The sequence below is a fragment of the Gasterosteus aculeatus genome, chromosome Y (genome assembly GCF_964276395.1).
Source record: "Gasterosteus aculeatus chromosome Y, fGasAcu3.hap1.1, whole genome shotgun sequence".
NCBI classification, from domain to species: domain Eukaryota; kingdom Metazoa; phylum Chordata; class Actinopteri; order Perciformes; family Gasterosteidae; genus Gasterosteus; species Gasterosteus aculeatus.
In genome coordinates, this window is record NC_135709.1 from 15,606,013 (window position 1) to 15,627,991 (window position 21,979).

Genomic DNA, 21,979 nt, shown 5'->3' on the forward strand with positions numbered 1-21,979 from the left:
CCCAAGCACCCCCCATTCTCACGTGAGTGACTCACAGAGTGGTGCTACAAAAGTAGATGTAAATGTCAAAGAATTCTGATCAGATGGTTTTAGCACCCTTAATAAAATAAAATAATAAAATGTCAATAATCCTGCTTGTGTGTTATTAGATTTAAGGTGAGGACAGCAAAACCTGCATCCCTCAGAACAATCCCTCAATAGTCTAATATTGTCATCCCCATTCCAGTCGGGGAAGCCAATGCAGGAGTGTCCTTAAAACTTGTGTCTATGGAAACATGACCCTGCCTTTCACTTGATTTATTACCTCAGTAAACACAGGTTTCAAGTCTTCTTCCGCATGAGATCATGTAGATCTTTGGAGCCAAATACTGTTTTAATTAGTTAAAATTGGGTTAACCAGAGTTTGTAAAAGGACGCAAACCGCCGTGCGCTGGTCTTGCCCTAACCCGGGCCGACTCCATCGTCAATGTAAACATTGTTTTTCCTGGAGATGTTACAAAATATAATTTTGAAAGGTGTTTTTCTCGTGCTGGTAAAATTGTTCAAAAGGAAAAAAAAGTTCTTCATCGTCTGAAAACGTGAGCAACTGGCTTGCAGAAGAGTAGGAAAATGCAAAGTCAGAGAAATGGATAAGAAAGTGGACGTTAAAAGTAATTTTGTCATTGGGTAATTGCTCAACCTGCATCACTAAAATATTTTTTCTTTGACTGAGATTCAAAGGAAATCCAAAGGAAATGTTTTTTCAGACTAAAAAGTCTGAATGCTAGACCACATTACCTCACTCTTAACAGACCAACCAATATTCATGTGCTGCATGTTAACTTGCTGTTATTCCGGGAAAATGCCTCTCATATTGTTTCTGAGAAAGTTCTATTCCCTGTCCTCTATGCTTGAAAGGACAGAGATACAAATCCATATCTGAGATGGCCTTGGGCTTAGCTGTGACTGCTTTCACCCGTCTTCTTCAGCAGGCTGAGATAGCCCACTTGCGTGGACTAGCCCTGGGTCAAAGGTCGAGCCTCGAACCGAAACGGCAGCAGAAAATTGATTTGATTTGATCTTGTAAGCCAAAGTAGAATAAAGCTGAAATTCTCCAAAAGATGAACCGCCACAGAAATAACACCACATTGTGTCCTCAATAACAATGTGTAAAAAAAGCAAGTCAAGTTACATTCAGCCTGGTAATGTCCACGCAAACATGAACAGAATGTCTGCTTGTGTTGAGGACAACGAATCAATATGGCCAAGTGCTGAACAGGTTTTATTTAGGTTAAAGGATGAAAACGTATTTTTCATTTGCACACAAGTCCTAATGGGCTGGCTACACAAGCAGGCTCTAAAGCGTAGCAGGGCGGGAGGAGGTCGATTCGCTTCCATTGTGTGTGAAAGAGAAAGAGAGAGAGAAAGAGAAATAGAGTCTCCATCTTGTTCCTCCAGCTCATTGAGACGTCAAGTAAGCCAAAATGTAAAGGACCTGGTGTGCATTAATTAAAGACAATGCTCCGGACTGAACACCACAGCAGCACAAAGCAACAGAGCAAGCGAGAAATTGATGGGCAGAGACGGAGCGAAGGGCAGCCTTGCGTGAAAAAAGAAAGTACAACAGAATAATATTGGCTATATGTTAGCCTCTATACCTCTTTCTGCTCGGCCTGTTCTTCTCTTAAAGACACATGGAAATAGTTTAATTGCAGAAGGTTCTGTGAATCTGAGTATTGGAGAAGAGGCTTCATCATCTGCAACGTGATTATTTGCGGCGCAGAAAGTTGAGGCCATAAAAATGTTAAATGAGCAACTGAACTAAAAAGACAAAGTTTGAATCTTTAACTCATTTCAAAAGGGAGCTCTTAAAATAGGTTAAATTACAACCATGAATAGTTGCAATGCAGATCATGTAATTAGGCTTAAAATGAACTAACGTCATTTAGATATCAAGTCCTAGATAATAACATTTGAACACTCATATTAATATGATGTGATGCATCCTTATGAAAACCTTCCTATTAGACATACATATTATTTTTAGACACATCATTAAACATGATGGTGTGCAGCAGGATAAACCCTAGTTACAGTGTGTCACAACAGACATCTGTTTGAGTAATTCAGTAAACTATATATTATTGTAATCTAGTGATCATTAGTTATGTGAAACATTAGTTGATGAAGCACAAACAATTTAAACGGACAGATTAATAAAACAAATCAATAAAACCTGGGGATCAGGTTAATTGGGGACTCTAAATTGCCCATAGATGTGTGAATGTGAGTGTGAATGGTTGTGTGTATCTGTATGTCTCTGTGTAGCCCTGCGATTGGCTGGCGACCAGTCCAGGATGTACCCTGTCTATCGCCCGAAGTTGGCTGGGATGGACTCCAGCCCCCCCCACGACCCTGTGTGCAGGATAAGCGGTTCGACAATGGATGGATGGATCGGGAGATTAATAAAACAATAAGGCTCTCGCTCGAAACGGCTGCTCTTGTCCGCCTGTCGTTGTTCAACAAGCGGGGCGCCCTCTTAGTATTAAAGTAAATATACCGCATTTTCCGCACTCCAAGGTGCACTTAAAAGGCTTTAATTTTCTCAAAACGACAGTGCCTTATAATCCGGAGCGCCTTATATATATGAATCAATTGGTTAATCGGTTTTCTCTACAGTAGCTGAACCATCTTAACGGGGAAAATAAATTAATCTAAAAGCAGCCCGAAGATTTAAGGCGTGGATGGCGAGGGGGCGGCGGGAGCGGACGCACCTCGCGGCATCGACCGGACCCTGAAAGCACCGTCTCCACCTTACTGTCAAAAAGAACAAGCGTGTAGAAAACTCCTTCGAGCGCGAGCAGAGATTCTCCTCGCGAGCAACGAAGTTCACGTTTCGCAAGCGAGCAAATACCTCGCGGAGACGGACTTTTGCTGGCGCAAGACAGACTTTTGCTCGCGGATGTTTGATTTTGGTTAAATTCTTAAGGTCATTTAATCATTATGTTTTGATCAGAGTTGTGATTAAAGGTTTGGGTGGGCCGCGAAAGATTTTCAGATTTCAAAGTGGGCCGGGGCATTCTTGAGTTTGGAAACCGCTGCTCTATAGGATCACTCAATATGTAGGCCATATCTTTCTTTCACTGCAGCGTCTAATTTGTAGCACACTCCAAAAATAAGACTTGCCCGTCAGAGAAAAATAGACAAGGGGGACTTTCTGTCAGAGCATCTGTTGTTCCCAGAGCAGACGGTTGTGAATATTAAAGGCCGGACAGCTTTGCTGCTCATAATACTTATAATTGGTGGTGCAAAGGATCGTAAAACTCAGATCAGCCCAATAGAAAAAAGAGTGCAAACTTTTAGAGATTCCTGATCACGTTATTTTGCCGCCGACACTAATTGCTGATCCGTAGTCAGAGATACAGATCCCTTTGTGGTTTAATTACAGCAGCTGGTCTGCGTAAAACATCATTCAAACCACTCCTAAAAAATTGTAGGGGTTATAATTTCTTTGTTTTAGTCACCATGTTGTTGTTTTTTCTTTAAAATGCATACGATACAAATTATTAAGAAATAAAACAAATAGATATATAAATAAATCTTGTCAATGCTAGTTTTAATGACGGGTTATAGTTCCTGGTATATCTATCAGGTCAAAGTTCAACATGCGAGTAGATCGCCAAAATAAAAAGAATATTTACAGCACTCTATTTGGTAAACAACTTGACATTTCACTTTTAAGTTAAGTGCATAATATTATAATACTGAAGTGCTGCCTTGTTGAAAACTAGAGTCATCTGCTGTGCTACGATGGATTTATCAGCAGTGACAGCTGCGAGCGATGAACATCCGAATCAGCGTTATTCTAAAAGAGAGGGATGAGGATGTAAAACCGTTGCTGACATCTTGGTGTCTCATGAAATCACTTGTGGTAATTAAGGAAGAGAAGTCAGTCAGACAGACAGCTGAAAAAAAAAAGATGGATATGATGTGGTTACAGAAACCGATCTTGTGTACAGCACTTCATATGTAGTAGGGTTGTCACGATACCAACATTATGACTTCGATACTATACCTGCCAAAATTTTACGGTACCCGGTACACAATACGACACCACAAATAGGAAACTGGAATATTTATCTATGATAGTAATAAATAAAAAACTGTAAGTTTCCCTTTTTTACCTGGCATCTGTTTGACTCTGTGGGATAAACAATGCTTAATTTATTGCATATAGAGTTTGATATTCTCACATTCATATTTTCTTAACGAAAAATAAAAAGAGATCCACATCCAATATGGATAACAGTTTCTTCAGTGACCTTCCCTCCAACACCTTTTCCAAGCTGTCCTGTTTGAAGCCAATGATGGAGCCGGCCTTCTTAACAAGTTTGTTAAGTCTGTTGGTGTCACCGGCTCCAATGCTGCTCCCCCAGCAGACCACGGCAAAGTACAAAGCACTGGCCACAACAGTGCCCGATAATAGCATTATTACAGACGTTGAAGGATAACTGTGATTTCAGAGAGCATGACTCAGAAAACCAACACCCTTTTATTTCCTCAAACTCCCCTTATAAACAACCCCCCCCCCCCCCCCACACACACACACAAATCCAACTCAAAATCAAGCAGGCTGCACCACATGGGTCTGGCAGAAGATAGTTTGCTTGAAGCACAGCACGAGGCTGTGCGACGTGCGAGATGCCTTTTCAAACCATCTGTGGTCTGCATGGATGCAATCAAAATATGTTTTGTAGAATATGCACTTTATGATACTGTGTGTGTGTTTACTTCTTGCCTTAGCTACCATTTCATTGGTTTTGCCTACAGGCATAGAGTCAGATCTCAGTTCTTTCCTTCCCTTCAGAGGCGCCGACCTTTTGCTCCGCCAGCATTGAGGGCTTTCCAGCGTTTGCAAGGTTAAAAATATAAATGAGGAATAAAATGTCAGTTAACAGATCTTATTTCTGGTTTCAGAACAAAAGCAAAAATGTCCCATCAGAATGTGACCACCCAGCAGCCTGCAGGCATCCAGAAGGGGCACAGAAAAAAAAAAAAACTCTTAAAATCCTCCGCCTTGTTTAAGAGGCTGGATTATTGATGGCACATCTGTGGGCTGAAATCGCAGGACAAGACAGAGACACAGAGAGACAGAGATAGAGCGAGGATGTACTAGTTTGATGAGTCACATTGTATTATTGGTATTATTAGTAATATTTGTCTTTTTGTCAAAAATGTATGTATTATTTGTAGTGTGTCAGTAGTAATAAAGCACCACTTTTGGGGGGTAGGAGGGGTGGGGTGGGAGCTGTGCATGTGACCTTTGACCTCGTGCACGCGCATGCGTGCATGTACAAGTGGGCGTAACCGCCGCCATTTTGCGGTCATGCCCGGAAATGCGTCATTTTACGAGTGGAAACGGAAATACGTCATTTTGGGGCGTGATTTGTAGGGGGGCGTGCACTGTTTAAGCATAAATACGCCATTTTGACGATGACGTGCAGGGTTTTGATTGGAAATTCGCCATTTCAGGGTGTGTTTTATGCGATGGGCGTTAGTTTTGACCGGAAACACGTCACTGTAGGAGGGGTTTCATCATATATATAGATGTGTCGCCTCCACCACCAACGCACTCATTTTGGACTCATCCTCTGTTGCTGCTGTTGCTGCTGCTGTTGTATCCGCTACTATTGCCGTGCACTCGGATTCTTTGCAAAATGCAGGCTGCATATCGCATGGAGCAGGCCCCAGAGACTGACATAGGTATGTCTACAGAAAATAGACCATGCTATGCAGATGTAGATGCTCCCCAGCTCCGGAAAAAGCGTGAGGGATGTCTTTCTAGAGAGCCTGCTGTAGAGCTAGAGCTGGAGGGTGTTTATGGGTACGTGTATAATGTTAAATACTATGATGGCACGGTCACGATGATTTCTAGAATCAAGGCCCAAGACAAGCTAGGAGGGGGTGTTGGTGAAACAGTTGATGATGAGGCTGTTGTGGGGGGTCGACATGGGTGTATGTCTGTAAAAGACTGGCAGCAGTTTCAATCAATTGTCTGCATAGATATTGAACAACCAGGTTTTCTAGAATCTCTATACTATGTTCAGTGGTATAGTACAACAGGGCCTAAAATACACCATCTCACGGCAGATCGGTACAACAGACGCCCTGACGATTTCATTTTTTAAAATGTTTGTGAAGACAGAGAGTATGTGGTAGCTCAAAGAGGCCGCCGAGGATGGAGAGAGCATCCGTACCCTCTTACCATTGAAGAGTTTAATATATGGTTCCCCCTCGTGTTCTTTGTTCAGTGGTGTGACTGGCCCGCTCTGCAAAAAGTGTTTAGTCAGATTGACAAATCTATCCAGAGAGACAGCGTCAGCAAGGCTTACTGGGCTGTTAGAAAACACCTTGTTTACGACAATACACCGAGCGGTGTGGAACCTGGTATATCTACTACCATGTGTAGACCGAAAATAATTCACCCCTCAACCATCTAAATGAATGACAGGTGGGTTACGCTAATGTTGTGTATATATTTCTGTCACTGATGTTAATTCATGCAGAATCATAAAAAAAAAATGTTTTTGTTTAGACTCGGAAATCTCAGGGTCCCAGGCGGGCTGGACTCCTCCCAATTCTCCTTCACCTCCAGCTCTGATGGTTCACACCCCACCTCAGACTCGCCTCCCGGACCGACGGCCACACAGGAAGAAGAAGAAAAGAAGTTCTGTGAACCTCACGAGGTGTTTAAGGATACTGCACGGTTCCTAGAATACCTTAGAATCGGGGTGCTACATCGGTTGAACAAGGTCTGGGTTAAATATAATATAGAGATCTGCTACGGCTGTCAAACAAATAATCCCAGTCAGAAAAAACATCCGTGTTTATACCCCTGTGACTGGTTCTACGAACTACACTTTGATACGCTGATGAAAAGGCTCTGGAATGAGAACTTCATTTCCGCCATCCTCCTGTTTATGGATATGAATGACCTTCAAGTCGATGCAGACCGCATCCAGGGGGGTGCGGAAGTACTTCTTGACGAGCTGAAATCTGGAGGCAATGCGGCTGAAAGTATCCAAAAAATGTATGATACACTGATCCGGGAAGATGAACTCAAAATGAACCAACTGAAAAAGGTGGGCATGTTGTGGGTAGAAGTACCAAAGGTGTATGAAGCATGGGAGGTACCCGATGATGATGATGATGATGATGATGATGAAGATGCGACAGACATTGATGTGTAAAAACAATCAAACATGCTAAAAAAAAAAAAACGTCCACCATAGGACACGGCACGATGACCCAGAATGGTTTTTATGTTACACTGCCTTGTAACGCGTCGGCTCAGGTTTATCCTAAAAATCAGATATGGAACTACAGGACAAAATTAGCCAAGGCCATTGTTCTGAGCGAACCACATGAGGTGGGGTTGGTAGAATTCCAGTATCAGAGAGTGTGGTACAGTTTTCCGAAAACAGATGCGGTTGTAAAAGTGTACAATGGTAAAAACAGGGTCGCGACAATATTGGGTTTTAAAGATGGGGAGGCTTTTCCCCTACCGACTATTGACAGATCCTATACCACCCCCTATCCCGCCGATATACACGCAGGTTGTTACACATTATACATATATGGCGATATTGTTGACTATCAATTATTGGGGGACAGCCATGTACCGCTTCTAAGATGTATAAATGTGGCGGACGAACAACGGCGCATACCCACTCTGACTTACGACAGGCCGCAATACACATCTCTCTCCAAAAACGTTATTGATGATCTTGAGATATCCATAAAAAACGATCAGAATGGATACATAACCTTTTTATACGGAAAGGTCAAGGGAAGCTACATTTCAGACCTATAAAACAGCGTTTCTAAAAAGAAAAAGAAAAAAACTATTGGAAGATGAGGAATAGCCACTACACACACGATGACGGCCGATATATGGCATATTATGTGAACCAAGCCGGCTGAGAACTACCGGGATTTATAGGATCTCAGACACAATATGCCAATGGTTTGGGGGGTATATTTCGGGGGCTGCTCAGGATGGCCCTTCCTCTTTTAAAACGGGGATTCAGCCTGGCTAAACCACATTTGAAAACAGCCGCTACTAACATCATCGGAGACGTTGTATCAAATATAGCCAAAGGACAGTTCTCTGGGGCTCAACAACAACAAGAGCAGCAGCAGGGTCACGGCATGCTAATACACACCCGCAGGGCTTTGAAAAGACCCCCCACAGGCAGGGGAGGTGCGGGGCCAGGGACCAAAAAAAGTAAAAGGGATGTTAGGAACAAGACAGGAGTCAAAAAGAAATCTGGCACAGCCCGAAGAGGTTCTCAGATAAAACCCACCCGGATTTTGGCTAAAGACATATTTTAGAGGTAAAAACTATGGCGCTCATCCATAATCAGTCGGCGGAGTGTGTCAAGTCTGAACTGGATCTCTTTACTGTTCCTTATACACAAACGTCCATAGAGAAATATTCCTTCATCGAGATCCCGCCAGTCTCATCCATTACAGACAGAGGCCCTTTGGAGTTTCATATTTCGGCCAGCGGTGAAGATTACCTGGATCTGAACAACACCTTTCTGTATATGCGTGTAAAGATAACTAACGGGGCTGGTGGCTGGGGCAGCTGATGCTGATGTCGCTTCATAAATTACCCCGGATGTACCTTATTCTCCCAGGTTGATATCATGCTAGGGGATAGGCTCATTTCACAATCTTCAAACACCTACTCATACCGAGGCATAATCGAATGTTTGATTAATTACGGGAAAGACACCTTGGAGACGCAGTTTAGTGCAGCTCTGTTTAGTAAAGACACCGCGCAGCATATGGACGAGACGTCTATAGAAGGGGACAACGAGGGGCTGGCCGCGCGAGGAGGACACACCGTTGAAAGCCGTATAGTGGAGTTAATTGTACCAATACATGGTGATTTGCTTTTTCAAGAGAAGCTGTTGCTTAACGGCGTTGATATTTCCCTGAAATGTATACGGTCAAAAGACGAATTCTCTCTGATGACGGCTGCAGCGGCTCAATACAAGGTCAAGATAGTCGCCGCTAGTGTATTTGTAAAAAAGGTCTCTGTAGCTCCGACGGTCCGACTGGCGCACAGCAGGGCTCTTCAACACACAAACGCCAAGTATGCCATCGACAGAGTAGCGCTGAAAACATTCTCCATTCCGGCGAGGACCCGAGTCTGCAACCAGGAGAATCTATTCATGGGACAGATCCCTAAATTTATTGTTTTAGGGTTTGTTGACAACGAAGGATACACGGTGTTAAGAGTGTATGGATGCATGTAACTGTTTCCTGATTCCTGAGCCATGTGATATTGAGAGCACCACTTCCATATAAGGGCAGTGTCCCCACCCCTTTTCTCTATGTGTAACCGTCTCTCCCGTGAGCGGGCAGTTTAGCATGTCGTGCCTGCATTAAACAATGCCACGAGTTAAATGGCTGAAGAGATAAACGTCTGGACGTCCGTTCATTCTCTGGTGTCATTGTTCCGCCGCGCAGGTAGGCCAAAGGAGTAAGCCTACCTATCAACACACGGGTAGTTATACACGGAATCCCTTCAATTTCCAACACTATGACACCGAGTTTTTAAGCATTTACGCTGATGGCCACGCATATCCAGCGAGACCGCTACAGCCACTCTTCCAGAGCGGCCAGTACGTGAGAGAATATTACCACATGATTCAAACAGGTCGACATTTAAAAGACAGATTGCTGGCTGTAACACGGGGTGATTTAGGTCACGGTTACTCGCTGTTCTTTTTTAATCTGGAGCCTGACGGCGGGCAGTCGGGGAACGTGTCACTAATCAAGACGGGGAATGTGCGCCTGGAGGTCCGCTTCAGAACAGCCCTTCCTCGTACCATAAATCTCATATGTTATTCTGTTTTTGACTCCGTTATCGAGATATCAAACCAACGCCAAGTCTTGGTGGATAACTTTTAAACACCATGAACACCATAGAGCTGACGAGTATTGTTCGAAAACGGGTTTTTAGGGGGGTCGATTTTATGGGCGTGTTAGCGTGTGACCAGCTGCCTATGAAGGCTTTGCGCAAGTATCCGGTGATGACTAAATACGCACCCGTCAAGCAGCCCCGGAGAGCATTGGTTGGCGATTTATATCACAAAATACAAGCATAGCTATTTCTTTGACAGTTTTGGAAACACTCCTGATTATGAACAGTTTCCAAAAGAAATTGTTAATTTTCTCAATTATAACTGTACGGCTATGTCTTATTCTAGGAAACAGGTTCAAAATAATTTTACTACAACCTGTTGTCAACATTGTGTGTTTTTTCTATGTTATATACAAAAAGGCTGGTCTTATTCACGAGTTTTAAGTTTGTACGGACCTAATCTAGTCAATAATGATGCGATGGTCTGTCGTTTTGTTAACAAAATCCAACCCTCTGGGTGTTGTGAGGATGCTTTTACGTGTGTACAATGTGTGATCTAATGATAAACTATCCTGTGATACATTTTAGGAATAAAATATATAAAGACAACTTTCAGCAGTGAAAACCAATTTTATTTTTCCATCCACAAAGAACAGACTAACAGATAATACACAAGCATTACAAACACTTGTAGAAAGTTTAAAAAAAATAATAATAATAATACACAACCATTACAAATATTGTGTCATAAAAAAAAGAAGTAATATGCATCCAGTACAAGCTTAAAAATAATAATAAAAAGACATGTGTCACCCAGTAATAGCACAACACATCATAAAAATCTTCCCACGAATCATCACTCCTAAAAAATTTAGTCTTTAGGGATTTCGGTGTCTTAAAGGGGGTGCTGTCTATAGATCGGCTGGTCCTAGTTTTTGTTTTGAATGACCCCGAAACATTAAAACCCCCGTCATAAACTGCATCACCCCCCTTATATTCAGCAATAGACCTCCGAACCTGCGTGTTGGGGATAGCAGATAGGGGGATATTTAAATCTGGTAGTGTTTTTAAAAATATCTTCACCACCATCACCAGATCATACAGATGTGTGCCTTTGATCGTTTGATTGTTGACAACGATCTCCCCACGGTCCGTCCAGGCTATGCCATTTTTTGCGTGGTTCAAAGCATCCAAAATATATTTGGCATGTTTTTTTACTTTTTTTAGGTATGTGCCTGATCACATTGCCTAAAATCACATCTTTTCCTGGTACGTCGTCTGCTGACAGGATTTGAGACCGAGTCCCTTTCACCGGAGGGTAGTGGTAAAGGCAACGCCCCCTTCTCATGCTCTCCCTGTCTCACCACAGCCAAGTATCTTTGTAAAATATCGGAATATTTTTTGGCTTTTTCGTACATGTCTGTATCAGGTTGATTCAACACGTCAATCATAGCTCTATCAAGCTCATTTTGCACCGCCTGTCTTATAGACCCTCGTTGATCCTGCTGATGATGCTGAGGTAAAGCTGAGGCTGCTGCTTTACTATGCCAATCTGATGCTGGGGGACCAGAAACATTTTTGGGGTGTGCTCCATTTTTTAGCCACGCCTATTGACAAGACTAATTATAAACAGAATAGCAGCTCCTAATAACGGTAATAAAAAGCCCCCCGACTGGTTGAGGGTCTTTTTCTTCTTGGTCCGTTTAACTTTTTTATCCGCCACCAGTCGGATAATCTTCTTCTTCTTCTTTAAGAGGGCGAATTGTTTGTCGGTCAAAGGAATGTTACCTCTCAATACATTGAGTGCGATCTCACACAGAGAGTCGATAAAATCCGTGCTTGCATTATTAACAATGACACGTCGCACACGACGCATAGATTTATATATCAACTCCAACAATGACAAATTCCTCTGCATGCGTGATGACATTTTAGCGTTATTAACGCCTGTTTGTTTTTTTGGGAATATACACAACCTGTTGTTCCGATAGCAAAGCCGTTCTGAGTCTTAAATGTTCGGGGGTCAAAGCTTTATAATCTATAAGAAGATACCCATGTGATTGTTGGGTCGCATCATTAAAGGCCTCTAAAAAATATTTAGTATTACCCAGAAACATCTGTCTGGCCAGTAGTGTGATTTGATATTTATCCCTAGGGTTTTTAAACAGAATGAGATAGTTGGTGTTTAAACTAATAGTGCAACTAGATTTATGATTGATGTCCTTGACAAAAAAAGTCTTTCCACAGTTTGACGGCCCACTCGCTACCAAACTAAAAGGGTGTTGTAGTCGTGCATCAAATCCTTGATCGCTGTTAGTATCCATAAGGAAGGGTTGTATAGTCAGACAACACCCTCCGCTTATTGTACACCACTCTGACTTGCTTTAAAACTGTCTCGTTTTTAAGATGGAACTTCTTTTTATCATGCCTGATAGTTTCAGACACAGTGGTCAAAGTGTGTGTGTTGTGATTGGTTACATAAGCCTGTACGAGACCAATCAGTGACTGTGGGGTGACGACGGAGGCGTTTCTAGCGCTTAATGTGACGCCTTTACATTTGACAGCTGTTTTACCCTGCATCGTGTTATAGGCATAGCATTTGGGTCCTCCTGATACAAACTCTGTGATGTAGTCTTCACTAGGCAGCCCGCATGTGTCTCCGCTGTTTAACTCATCAGTCAGGTCACCAAGATATGCCCCCAGGGGCGGCACCCATTCGCTCCCTCTCGATGTAAAGACAATGCTGTCTGTGTCACAGTACAAGACCCTCTCCTGCAGTTTGTCTAACAAGTCGTAGAGCATCAATCTGGCTTGGGCAGTTGTCAGGGCTCCTATAAAGACGTTTACGTCTTTTATACGGGAACCGCGGACGTCTGCATGTCGCCACTGTACCAAAGACACGTCATCTGAGATAAAACAGAATTGTCGCACATCAAAGTGGTCACTAAACATCAATTGTGTGAACCGAGCCGGATCTGTGATCAGCTCGCATGCAGGCATATTATTGCGCATACTAAAACGGCCCCACAAAGAGTTTAAGAGGAGTTTGTTGCAGCTTCTCATGGCTTTGTTGACCCTGATTTTGTCAGGGTTTAATTGAATGCCTTCCTTTTCAAAATAGTCTTTGACATATTTCTCCTTGTCGTCAGGGGTTTTAACATGGCCAGGGTAGCCTGACGCTTCCTGTTTACACTTCATGAATGTCTTCGCTGAACAATGTGTCTGTTTTGTTGGGGAAATGCCAAACTTCATCAATGGACACAATCCTGTTTCCCTTTTTCACAGCCTTCTGCAGTTCAATTGACACGCAGTCCCCCGCCAGCAGTCTGTCTCTGTCTCCGTGAGTGCACTCGCCAATCTGATTCAAATCCTCAGCACATTTGCCACACAATGGGAACATGAGTTTGTCATGACATCTGTATGGTAGGACCGGGTGAAACAGCCCTCTGGGTGGTAGCACTGTGCACTTTATGAGTCCAAAATACTTGTCAATAGACTCAAAATCCTTCAGGATAACCTGAGGATGTCCAACTGGATACTGCTTTTTAGCCTGAACCGTCGGATACAGACTGGTGAAGTCCTTGTACCTGATTTTTTCTTCAGCACCGATCTTGTGGTACAGCTTCACAGCGTTTGTACGTCCCCCAAAGAGGGCCTTTCTAGACTCTAGACCAGGGGTCTCAAACTCAATTTACCTAGGGGCCGCTGGAGGTATAGTCTGGGTGAGGCTGGGCCGCATCATGTATTCCACAAAAAAAAGGCTTCAAGTATTCAAAAAAAAAGGTCAACTGAACCAATCTTCTCAATCTTAACAAGTCAGAACATGCAGAACATGAACAGTTCTTCAGAACATAGGCTTCATTTACTTCCTTCTAATCCTTGCTGCCAGAGACTTGGCAGCGCTTCCTCTCACACAGCTGAGCCACATTTGGCTTGAGGGAGGAGGCAACTGAGACCCTCAGTATGGCTTTAAGGTGCTCATCTTTAAGTCTGGACCTGAACTTTGACTTATTGAAGCTCATTGTGGAGAAGAGCTTTTCACACAGATAGGTGCTGCCAAAAAGGCACATGGTCCGCTTGAACATCCTGGAAAGCTCAGGGAAGGTGGGGGGCGGTTTTCTCTAAAATTGTCCAAGCTCCACTGTTTTTCCACTCACCTCCCTGAACTTGGCTTTGAGGTTCAGGTAAATGTGAAGAGTGGCTCTGTGTGTCTTGAAGTCTGCAAACCTCTGATCAAATTCTTCCTGTAGCTTTCCAATGGTATCAGCATACTTCTCACCACTGAATGTTGTGCCTGAATCCATGAGTGCCTTGCATGCTGGGAAATGGCAGAGGTTTGTCTGGAAAAGCTGGGCTTTCCATAACACAAGTTTTTTAGAGAATGCTCTGACATTGTCATATGCAGCACTGACAAGCTGGTCCTGACCTTGTAACTTCTTGTTCAGTACATTCAGCTCCTGTGTGACGTCAACAAGAAAAGCTAAGTCCATTAGACATTTAGGATCATTTAGCACAGGAACAGTCATCCCATCCTTCTCCATGAAGGCTTTCACTTTTGCTCTTAACTCAAAAAACCTCTTCAAGACCTTCCCCCTGCTGAGCCAACGTACCTCGGTGAAGTAGAGCACGTCCTCGTATTCTGACTCTATTTCCGCCAAAAAGTCGCGGAACTGCCGATGCTTTAAAGCCCTGGATCTGATATGGTTGATGATTTTCACAACGTCAGACATCACATTGTCAAACCTCATAATCTTGCTGCAAAGGGCCTGCTGGTGGATAATGCAGTGCAGAGCAATGGCATCTTCCACACCCTCCTCTTCCAGTTTCCTTTCAACAAGCGCCACAAGTCCGTTTTTCCTCCCTGTCATTGACGGCGCTCCGTCGGTCGTTATTCCAGCCAAACCCTTCCATTGTAAGCCGGCATCCTCAATGGAATCACACAGCTGGCGGAATATCTCCTGGGCAGTGGTCTGGCCATGCATTGCAATCACTGAGAGCAACTCCTCCGTAACTTCAAAATTGTTATCAACGCCACGGACATATATTGCGAGCTGCGCCGTGTCAGTGACGTCTGTGCTCTCATCAAGAGCAAGTGAGTATGAATGGAAATGTTTAGCTTTCTCACGCAGTTGATCATAAATGTTGCCTGACATGTCAGAAATGCGCTCTGCCACTGTGTTGGCTGAAATGCTGATGTTACTAAACTGAGCCTTTTTTTCCGGGCAGACTATACTTGCAGCCTGTAACATGCACTGTTTGATGAACTCGCCGTCTTTGAATGGCTTCCCTGCTTTAGCAATCATCTCACTCACCACGTAGCTGGCTTTGATAGCCGCTTCACTCTCTTTGCTTGCTTTTTTGAAAAAATCTTGTTGCCTCAGTAGACATGTTTTAAGTTTGGCGACCCGGTCCTCTCGCTCATCTCCCAGGTATTTTCCATACTCCTCAGCATGTTTAGTTGAGTAATGACGTCTGATGTTATACTCCTTGTGCACCGCAACTTTATCCATGCATATTAGACACGTTGGGATGTCCCGGTGCTCAACAAAAAAATATTCCGTCTCCCACTTCTCCTGAAATTGTCTGTGCTCATCGCCAATTTTTCTCTTCACGGCAGGTTTTGAAAAAGACATGACTGGGGCTGACAAAAACCGTATAGCACTAGGTGACAAGATATATTTTCCCTCCACTTGTTCATCCAAACATGTTAAAGTGACCAATTGCTAATTCGCGCTGTTGTCACGAGCCTGAGCTACGGGCGGTAGCGCGGGAAGTGGGGGGGCTGCCGGGGCTGCAGCCCCCCCTCGTCAGAGGGTCTGCCTCTCTCTGCCAGAGTGGAAGAAATCTTACATCTTGTTATTATCCAACCGTTCAACTGAAAGCACAAGGGTTGAAATTTGCCCTCTCCAGACAGTGCCAGAGTGTGGTCAATGTCGAGGGAATTGAGGTCTGTTCTTGCACTTCGGTGGATGAGGCCTTCATTGCAGCCTTCTGCATGTACTTTGTCTTCAACATGGCATATCCTGTATACTTGAAAAAGACACTAACCTTTCTCCAGAGGCTCATCGCAAACATCACGGGGGATGGAGACAAATCCCTGCCGGTAACTGTAACTCGAATTGTCAACCTTCTTCGCTGATCATGCCTGGACTGCATCAGTGTACACAATGCGGACCTTTACTCTTAGAAAACTGATTCATCATATTGGACTTGTACATGCACACAACCCTCATTTCAACATAACCTGTGGGATAAGTAACTGCCAGAATGCTTTTTCCAAGTATCATTCTTTTAGGCGGCATGTTTTTTGAAAATTAAGTACATTCTGAACGTTGAGACTTTTTGGGTGTTGTGTGGGAAACTGTTACTGCCTTGCTCTTATGACAATCACTTCCATGCTTACCACGTCAAAGTTGACAATGACTGGATTTTACTCAGTCCAGGAAATGAGTTGGACCATCAAGCTCTCGACACATATTTAGTTGATGATAGACTGTATGTTTCCTTGAGGTATTCTGTGTAAGTATGTTCTATCTAAATGTGTGTTACTTTTTGAAGTATTCTGCCTCATGTTAATGTGACTGCAATCTTTACATATTGTAATGTTATGCATTGACATTGATTCATTTTATATGTAGCTATATAGAATTGAATGAATTAAGATTTTTACACTATAAATGCTGCCATGTTTATCTCAAAACATACATTTTCATTGATGTTAATAAATGGTAAAGAAGCAATTATTGTCTGGTACATTTTTGTCTCCTTAAAGTCCCGAATAGCTTGTCACTGGGGGGTACCCTTTTAAAGTACAGGAATGTACCCTTTCAATGAGGTACATTGCTATACCTTATAGATTAAAGGTACATTTATGTCTTGCAGGGTACACAACTGTACTTGAACTGGTACAATTTGATAAGGTACATAAATGGACCAGGACTGAAAGGTACACAATTGTCTCTCAAAAGGGTACCTCCCCTGCGACAAGCATTTGTACCGATTTAGGTACAAACTGGTACCTCTATTTTTGAGTGTGTACCCTCTACCACCATCCACCCCATTGTCCTTTGAATTCCATGCTGTAACAATCACTCACCCGGTACAATTAACCATCATTGTCCTCTACCGTCCGCCAGGCTCCTTAGGTCATTTCTTGGAAGAACTGGACATTCTCCTGTCTAATTTCCCCGAAAATGGACCTCCGCTCATCCTCCTGGGTGACTTCAACATCCAGACAGAGAAGTCATCTGACCTCTTACACCTACTTTCTTCCTTCGCTCTGTCACTCAGTCCCTCCCCTCCTACTCACAAAGCCGGCAATCACCTTGACTACATCTTTACTAGAAACTGCTCTACCACTAACCTCTCTGTAACCCCACTTCATGTGTCTGATCACTTCTTCATCTCTTACTCCCTTCCACTCTCTATAAATAACAAACCTCCCTCATTGACTAACTCTATACCGGCTCGTCGCAATATTCGCTCCCTCTCTCCCTCCTCGCTGGCATCCTCTGTTCTATCAGCTCTCCCTTCAACTGATTCCTTCTCACTCTTTCATCTGAACGCTGCTGCAGAGACTCTCCTCTCAACTCTTTCCTCCTCTCTAGACTCTCTCTGCCCTCTTACGACACGACGGACTGGCAAATTATGGCGTTATATTTGTGCCACAATCCTGAGCGCGTAATTTTAAGTTTTGAGCACAGAGAACTATGTTGTAGCAAAGAAAAACATCCCGTGCGCGCAGTTTACTCAGGTGCCCTCTCCACAAACTGGTTTTCTGCGCGCAGGCAGCCGTTGCTGCGCTCACTCCACCTCTTCACGCTGCGCTCGCTCAACGGTTCACTCTGCGCTCGCTCGACTTGCAGCAGCGTTACATTTGTGCCACAAAACCAACCAATCAGAGAATTAAAGAAGGTCAATTGTGATTGGCTGTTGGTCTCCAATCACAACGCTTCCTAAAGAAGACGAAAACGAGTGATCTTAGAATTCCGGCTAGCCACCATCAGACATGACCGAAGCAAATCATGAGAACAGCAAGTGTTTTAATCCAGGCCATTAGCATTTAGCACAAATGCTGCAAACTTCAACAACTCGCTGAGCTTCCGCGATGCTGTAGGTAGTTCTACTAGCGTTGTGATTGGAGACCAACAGCCAATCACAATGGACCTTCTTTAATTCTCTGATTGGTTGGTTTTGTGGCACAAATGTAACGCTGCTGCAAGTCGAGCGAGCGCGTGAGTGAAACGTCGAGCGAGCACAGCGTGAAGAGGTGGAGAGAGCGCAGCAACGGCTGCCTGCGCGCAGAAAACCAGTTTGTGGAGAGGGCACCTGAGTAAACTGCGCGCACGGGATGTTTTTCTTTGCTACAACATAGTTCTCTGTGCTCAAAACTTAAAATTACGCGCTCAGGATTGTGGCACAAATATAACGCCATACCAAATCCCCTCCGGCAACGTGGCTGTCTCAACCGGTCCGTGCCATGAGAGCCACCATGCGAGCGTCGGAAAGGAGATGGCGTAAATATAAACGACCTGACGACCTGCTTGAATTTCAATCTCTCCTCTCCTCGTTTTCTGCTTCTATCTCTGCTGCCAAAAGCTCTTTCTACCAATCCAAAATCGAATCCTCATTCTCTAACCCCAAAAAACTCTTCTCGATCTTCTCCAATCTCCTCGAACCCCATACCCCTCCTCCCCCCTCCACCCTTCTTCCGGGAGACTGGTCTTGGTGAAGGGAGTCAACTACTTCACCAAGAAAATAGCTGACATACGCTCCTCCTTCTCAAACCCACCTCCTACTTCTCGCGTCGCACCGACCTCACCTCTTTCGCCCTCACTTTCCTCTTTCAACGCCCTCTCTCCTAACCAAATTCTTACCCTAGTAACCTCTGCCCGTCCGACCACCTGCCCTCTTGACCCCATTCCATCACATCTTCTATCGCACCTGACCTTCTTCCGTTCCTCACCTTTCTCATCAACAATGCTCTGTCATCTGGCTGTTTTCCCAATTCTCTGAAGGAGGCAAGAGTCAACCCTCTCCTGAAGAAACCCACCCTCAACCCTTCTGAAGAAAACAACTACAGACCGGTCTCTCTTCTTCCCTTTTTGTCCAAAACCCTTGAACGTGCTATCTTTAATCAACTCTCCTCTTATCTCCAGTGTAACAACCTCCTTGACCCCCACCAGTCAGGTTTCAAGGCAGGCCACTCCACAGAGACTGCTCTCCTTGCTGTCTCTGAGCAACTCCACACTGCTAGAGCCGCCTCTCTCTCCTCTGTCCTCATCCTTCTGGACCTCTCTGCTGCATTTGACACGGTCAACCACCAGATCCTTATTTCCTCCCTTCAGGAACTTGGTGTCACAGGCTCTGCTCTCTCCCTTCTCTCGTCCTACCTCGATGGCCGCACCTACCGGGTAACCTGGCGAGGATCTGTGTCGGAACCTTGTCCTCTTACTACTGGAGTTCCTCAGGGTTCCGTGCTGGGTCCCCTCCTGTTTTCGCTTTACACCAACTCTCTTGGCGCTGTCATTTGCTCGCATGGCTTCTCTTACCACAGCTATGCCGATGACACCCAACTAATTCTCTCCTTCCCTCACTCGGACACCCAGGTGGCGGCTCGGATCTCTGCCTGTCTAACTGACATCTCTCAGTGGATGTCCGCCCACCATCTGAAAATCAACCCCGACAAGACTGAACTACTTCTCTTTCCCGGAAAAGATTCGCTTACCCAGGACCTGACAGTCAACTTTGGGAACTCAGGAGAATACGTCCCCTTCTCACTCAGAAGGCAGCGCAGGTACTGATTCAGGCTCTTGTCATCTCACGCCTGGACTACTGCAACTCCCTCCTGGCTGGTCTCCCTGCCACCGCCATTCGACCTCTGCAGCTCATTCAGAATGCAGCAGCTCGACTGGTCTTCAACCTTCCAAAATTCTCCCACACTACTCCACTCCTCCGCTCTCTTCACTGGCTACCGGTGGCCGCCCGCATCCAGTTCAAAACATTGGTGCTCACGTACCATGCTGTGAATGGATCGGGTCCAGCTTACATCCAGGACATGGTCAAACCCTACATCCCAACCCGCACTCTCCGCTCTGCATCTGCAAAACTACTGCCTCCCTCACTGAGAGCAAAACACTCGACTAGGTCTCGACTCTTCGCTGTCCTTGCGCCGAAATGGTGGAACGAGCTCTCTGAAGACATCAGGACCGCAGAGAGCCTTCAAATCTTCCGCCGCAAACTAAAGACACACCTCTTCAGACTCTACCTCGACTAAAGACTAACAAAGTGTAGCACTTAAATTGTACTTGTAATGTCACTCATCTATAGCAAATTGTAAATTGGCTTATTTGAGGAAATTGCACTTTCTTGTTTCTTGTTCTCCTGAGTTTGTACCCTATGGTTGAATGCACTTATTGTACGTCGCTTTGGATAAAAGCGTCAGCTAAATGACATGTAATGTAATGTGAGGCTCTCAGGAATGTGACCTTTGATGTGAGCCGGTGACTTAAGGCAGTCCAGGGTGAGATAAGACACAGATAAAATCATACGTGCCCTGACTGACCTTTTAGATGTTGTTGATTGTCTGGGTCCATAAAGGGAGGGTCACGGGGTCACCCCTACATCATCTGGTACTTTTCCAACACTCCTCTTGAGGGGTGGGCTGTCCTGTCCTGAGGCAGCACAAACCTCCCTAAAGTGTACATAAGCTCCTGTTCTCCTCTTCAACTTTGTCAGATCTTCCTGCTCCTTTTGGGGGAAGGAACATCTGTCCCTTTTCAGCTGAATTGTAGTCATTTGACTTCTGTCTGTGCTTACGACTTGTGCTGATGATTTCTGTATTCTTTATCTTTTTTCTATATTCTAGTTAGTAATAAATACTTAATCACAAAGCAAGCTCAAGATACTTTTGATTTCTCACATGGGCTAAATCCACAAATTTCCACCACATGTGCGTGTGTGGTGGATTTAACAAAAAGGAAACGGTCCCATTTGCACTTTGTATTCACAAGTAGAGACGGACGAGGAGATGCATTTGGAACGAGTGTGATATCTGATATCATTACTTATATAATGTGGGATTGCAGCGAGTAAGTATTTTAATATATTCTTTTAAGTCAAAGTACAGCCAACACACACACGTAAAAGAGCTCTACATTAAGGGATGACCTCTGTGTGAGAGCAATGTACTCACACACAAATCACATCGCTGATCTTTAGCAACACTCCTTGGGAAATAAATAACTGTAAAAGTAATTCATCTGTTTGGCGTCGTACCTCGGTGTATCTCTACGGCTAACATGGTGCATGGCCCGGCACACCAGCTCAACATCCTCACGGTCATTTCAGGCCGTGCCGCGCAACGCCAAAAATGTGCCTTGTTTGTAACGGCATCGTAACAAGTCATCGTTCATACAGTCGTGTGGCAAATTCATATGCTAAATATTATCACAGATTTATCTGGGCTGCAGCGTGCAAAAGCAAAGTCTGTGAATATTCTCTCAAAAAGTGGTATTTATTTAAGATTTAATATCTCAGCATTTAATATTATACCGTGGGAGAGGTGCTGTGCGTAAACTGGAACACAGGTTTCTCGGCACTTAATTTGTTTTGAGTAAAAATACAATATACAACTAGAACAACTGCTTTATCAACCAAAAGCACACAAAGTTTCAGAAGAAGGAATAGTAGGAGTGACACTTAATAAGACAAAGTAGAAAATGCATTTCCTGCTGAAAATAAGTTGGAATGCAAAAAGCTGAAAAGGGAATTTGAATACATTTGCTGAAATGACAGATATTAGAAAAGCTGAAATTAATTTGAAATTGCTGAAAATACAGATATGGGAGAGGCTGCATGGAATTTCAATAGATTTGCTGAAAAAGCAGAAATGAAAACCGCTGAAATAAATGTGAAAATTTGCAAAAAATACAGAAATGAATATTAAAACATTGCTGTTAATAGAGGCATAAGAAAAGCTGAAATTATTTTAAAGAATTGCTGAAAATACAGGAAGTGGGGAAGCTGACTTTCAATAGATTTTCTAAAAAATACAGAAGTTGC

General features: G+C 43.9%; 1 protein-coding gene and 1 pseudogene across 2 annotated transcripts in view; both read right to left on the bottom strand.

Annotated features, from left to right (window-relative positions):
* LOC120812263 (low-density lipoprotein receptor class A domain-containing protein 3-like) overlaps nucleotides 1-21,979 on the bottom strand; it is a 79,947-nt gene that overhangs the window by 56,320 nt on the left and 1,648 nt on the right. The window lies entirely within an intron of this gene.
* LOC144391253 (general transcription factor II-I repeat domain-containing protein 2A pseudogene) lies at nucleotides 10,527-18,152 on the bottom strand (annotated as a pseudogene). Its single transcript, XR_013455163.1, has one exon. The product of XR_013455163.1 is annotated as a general transcription factor II-I repeat domain-containing protein 2A pseudogene (transcript).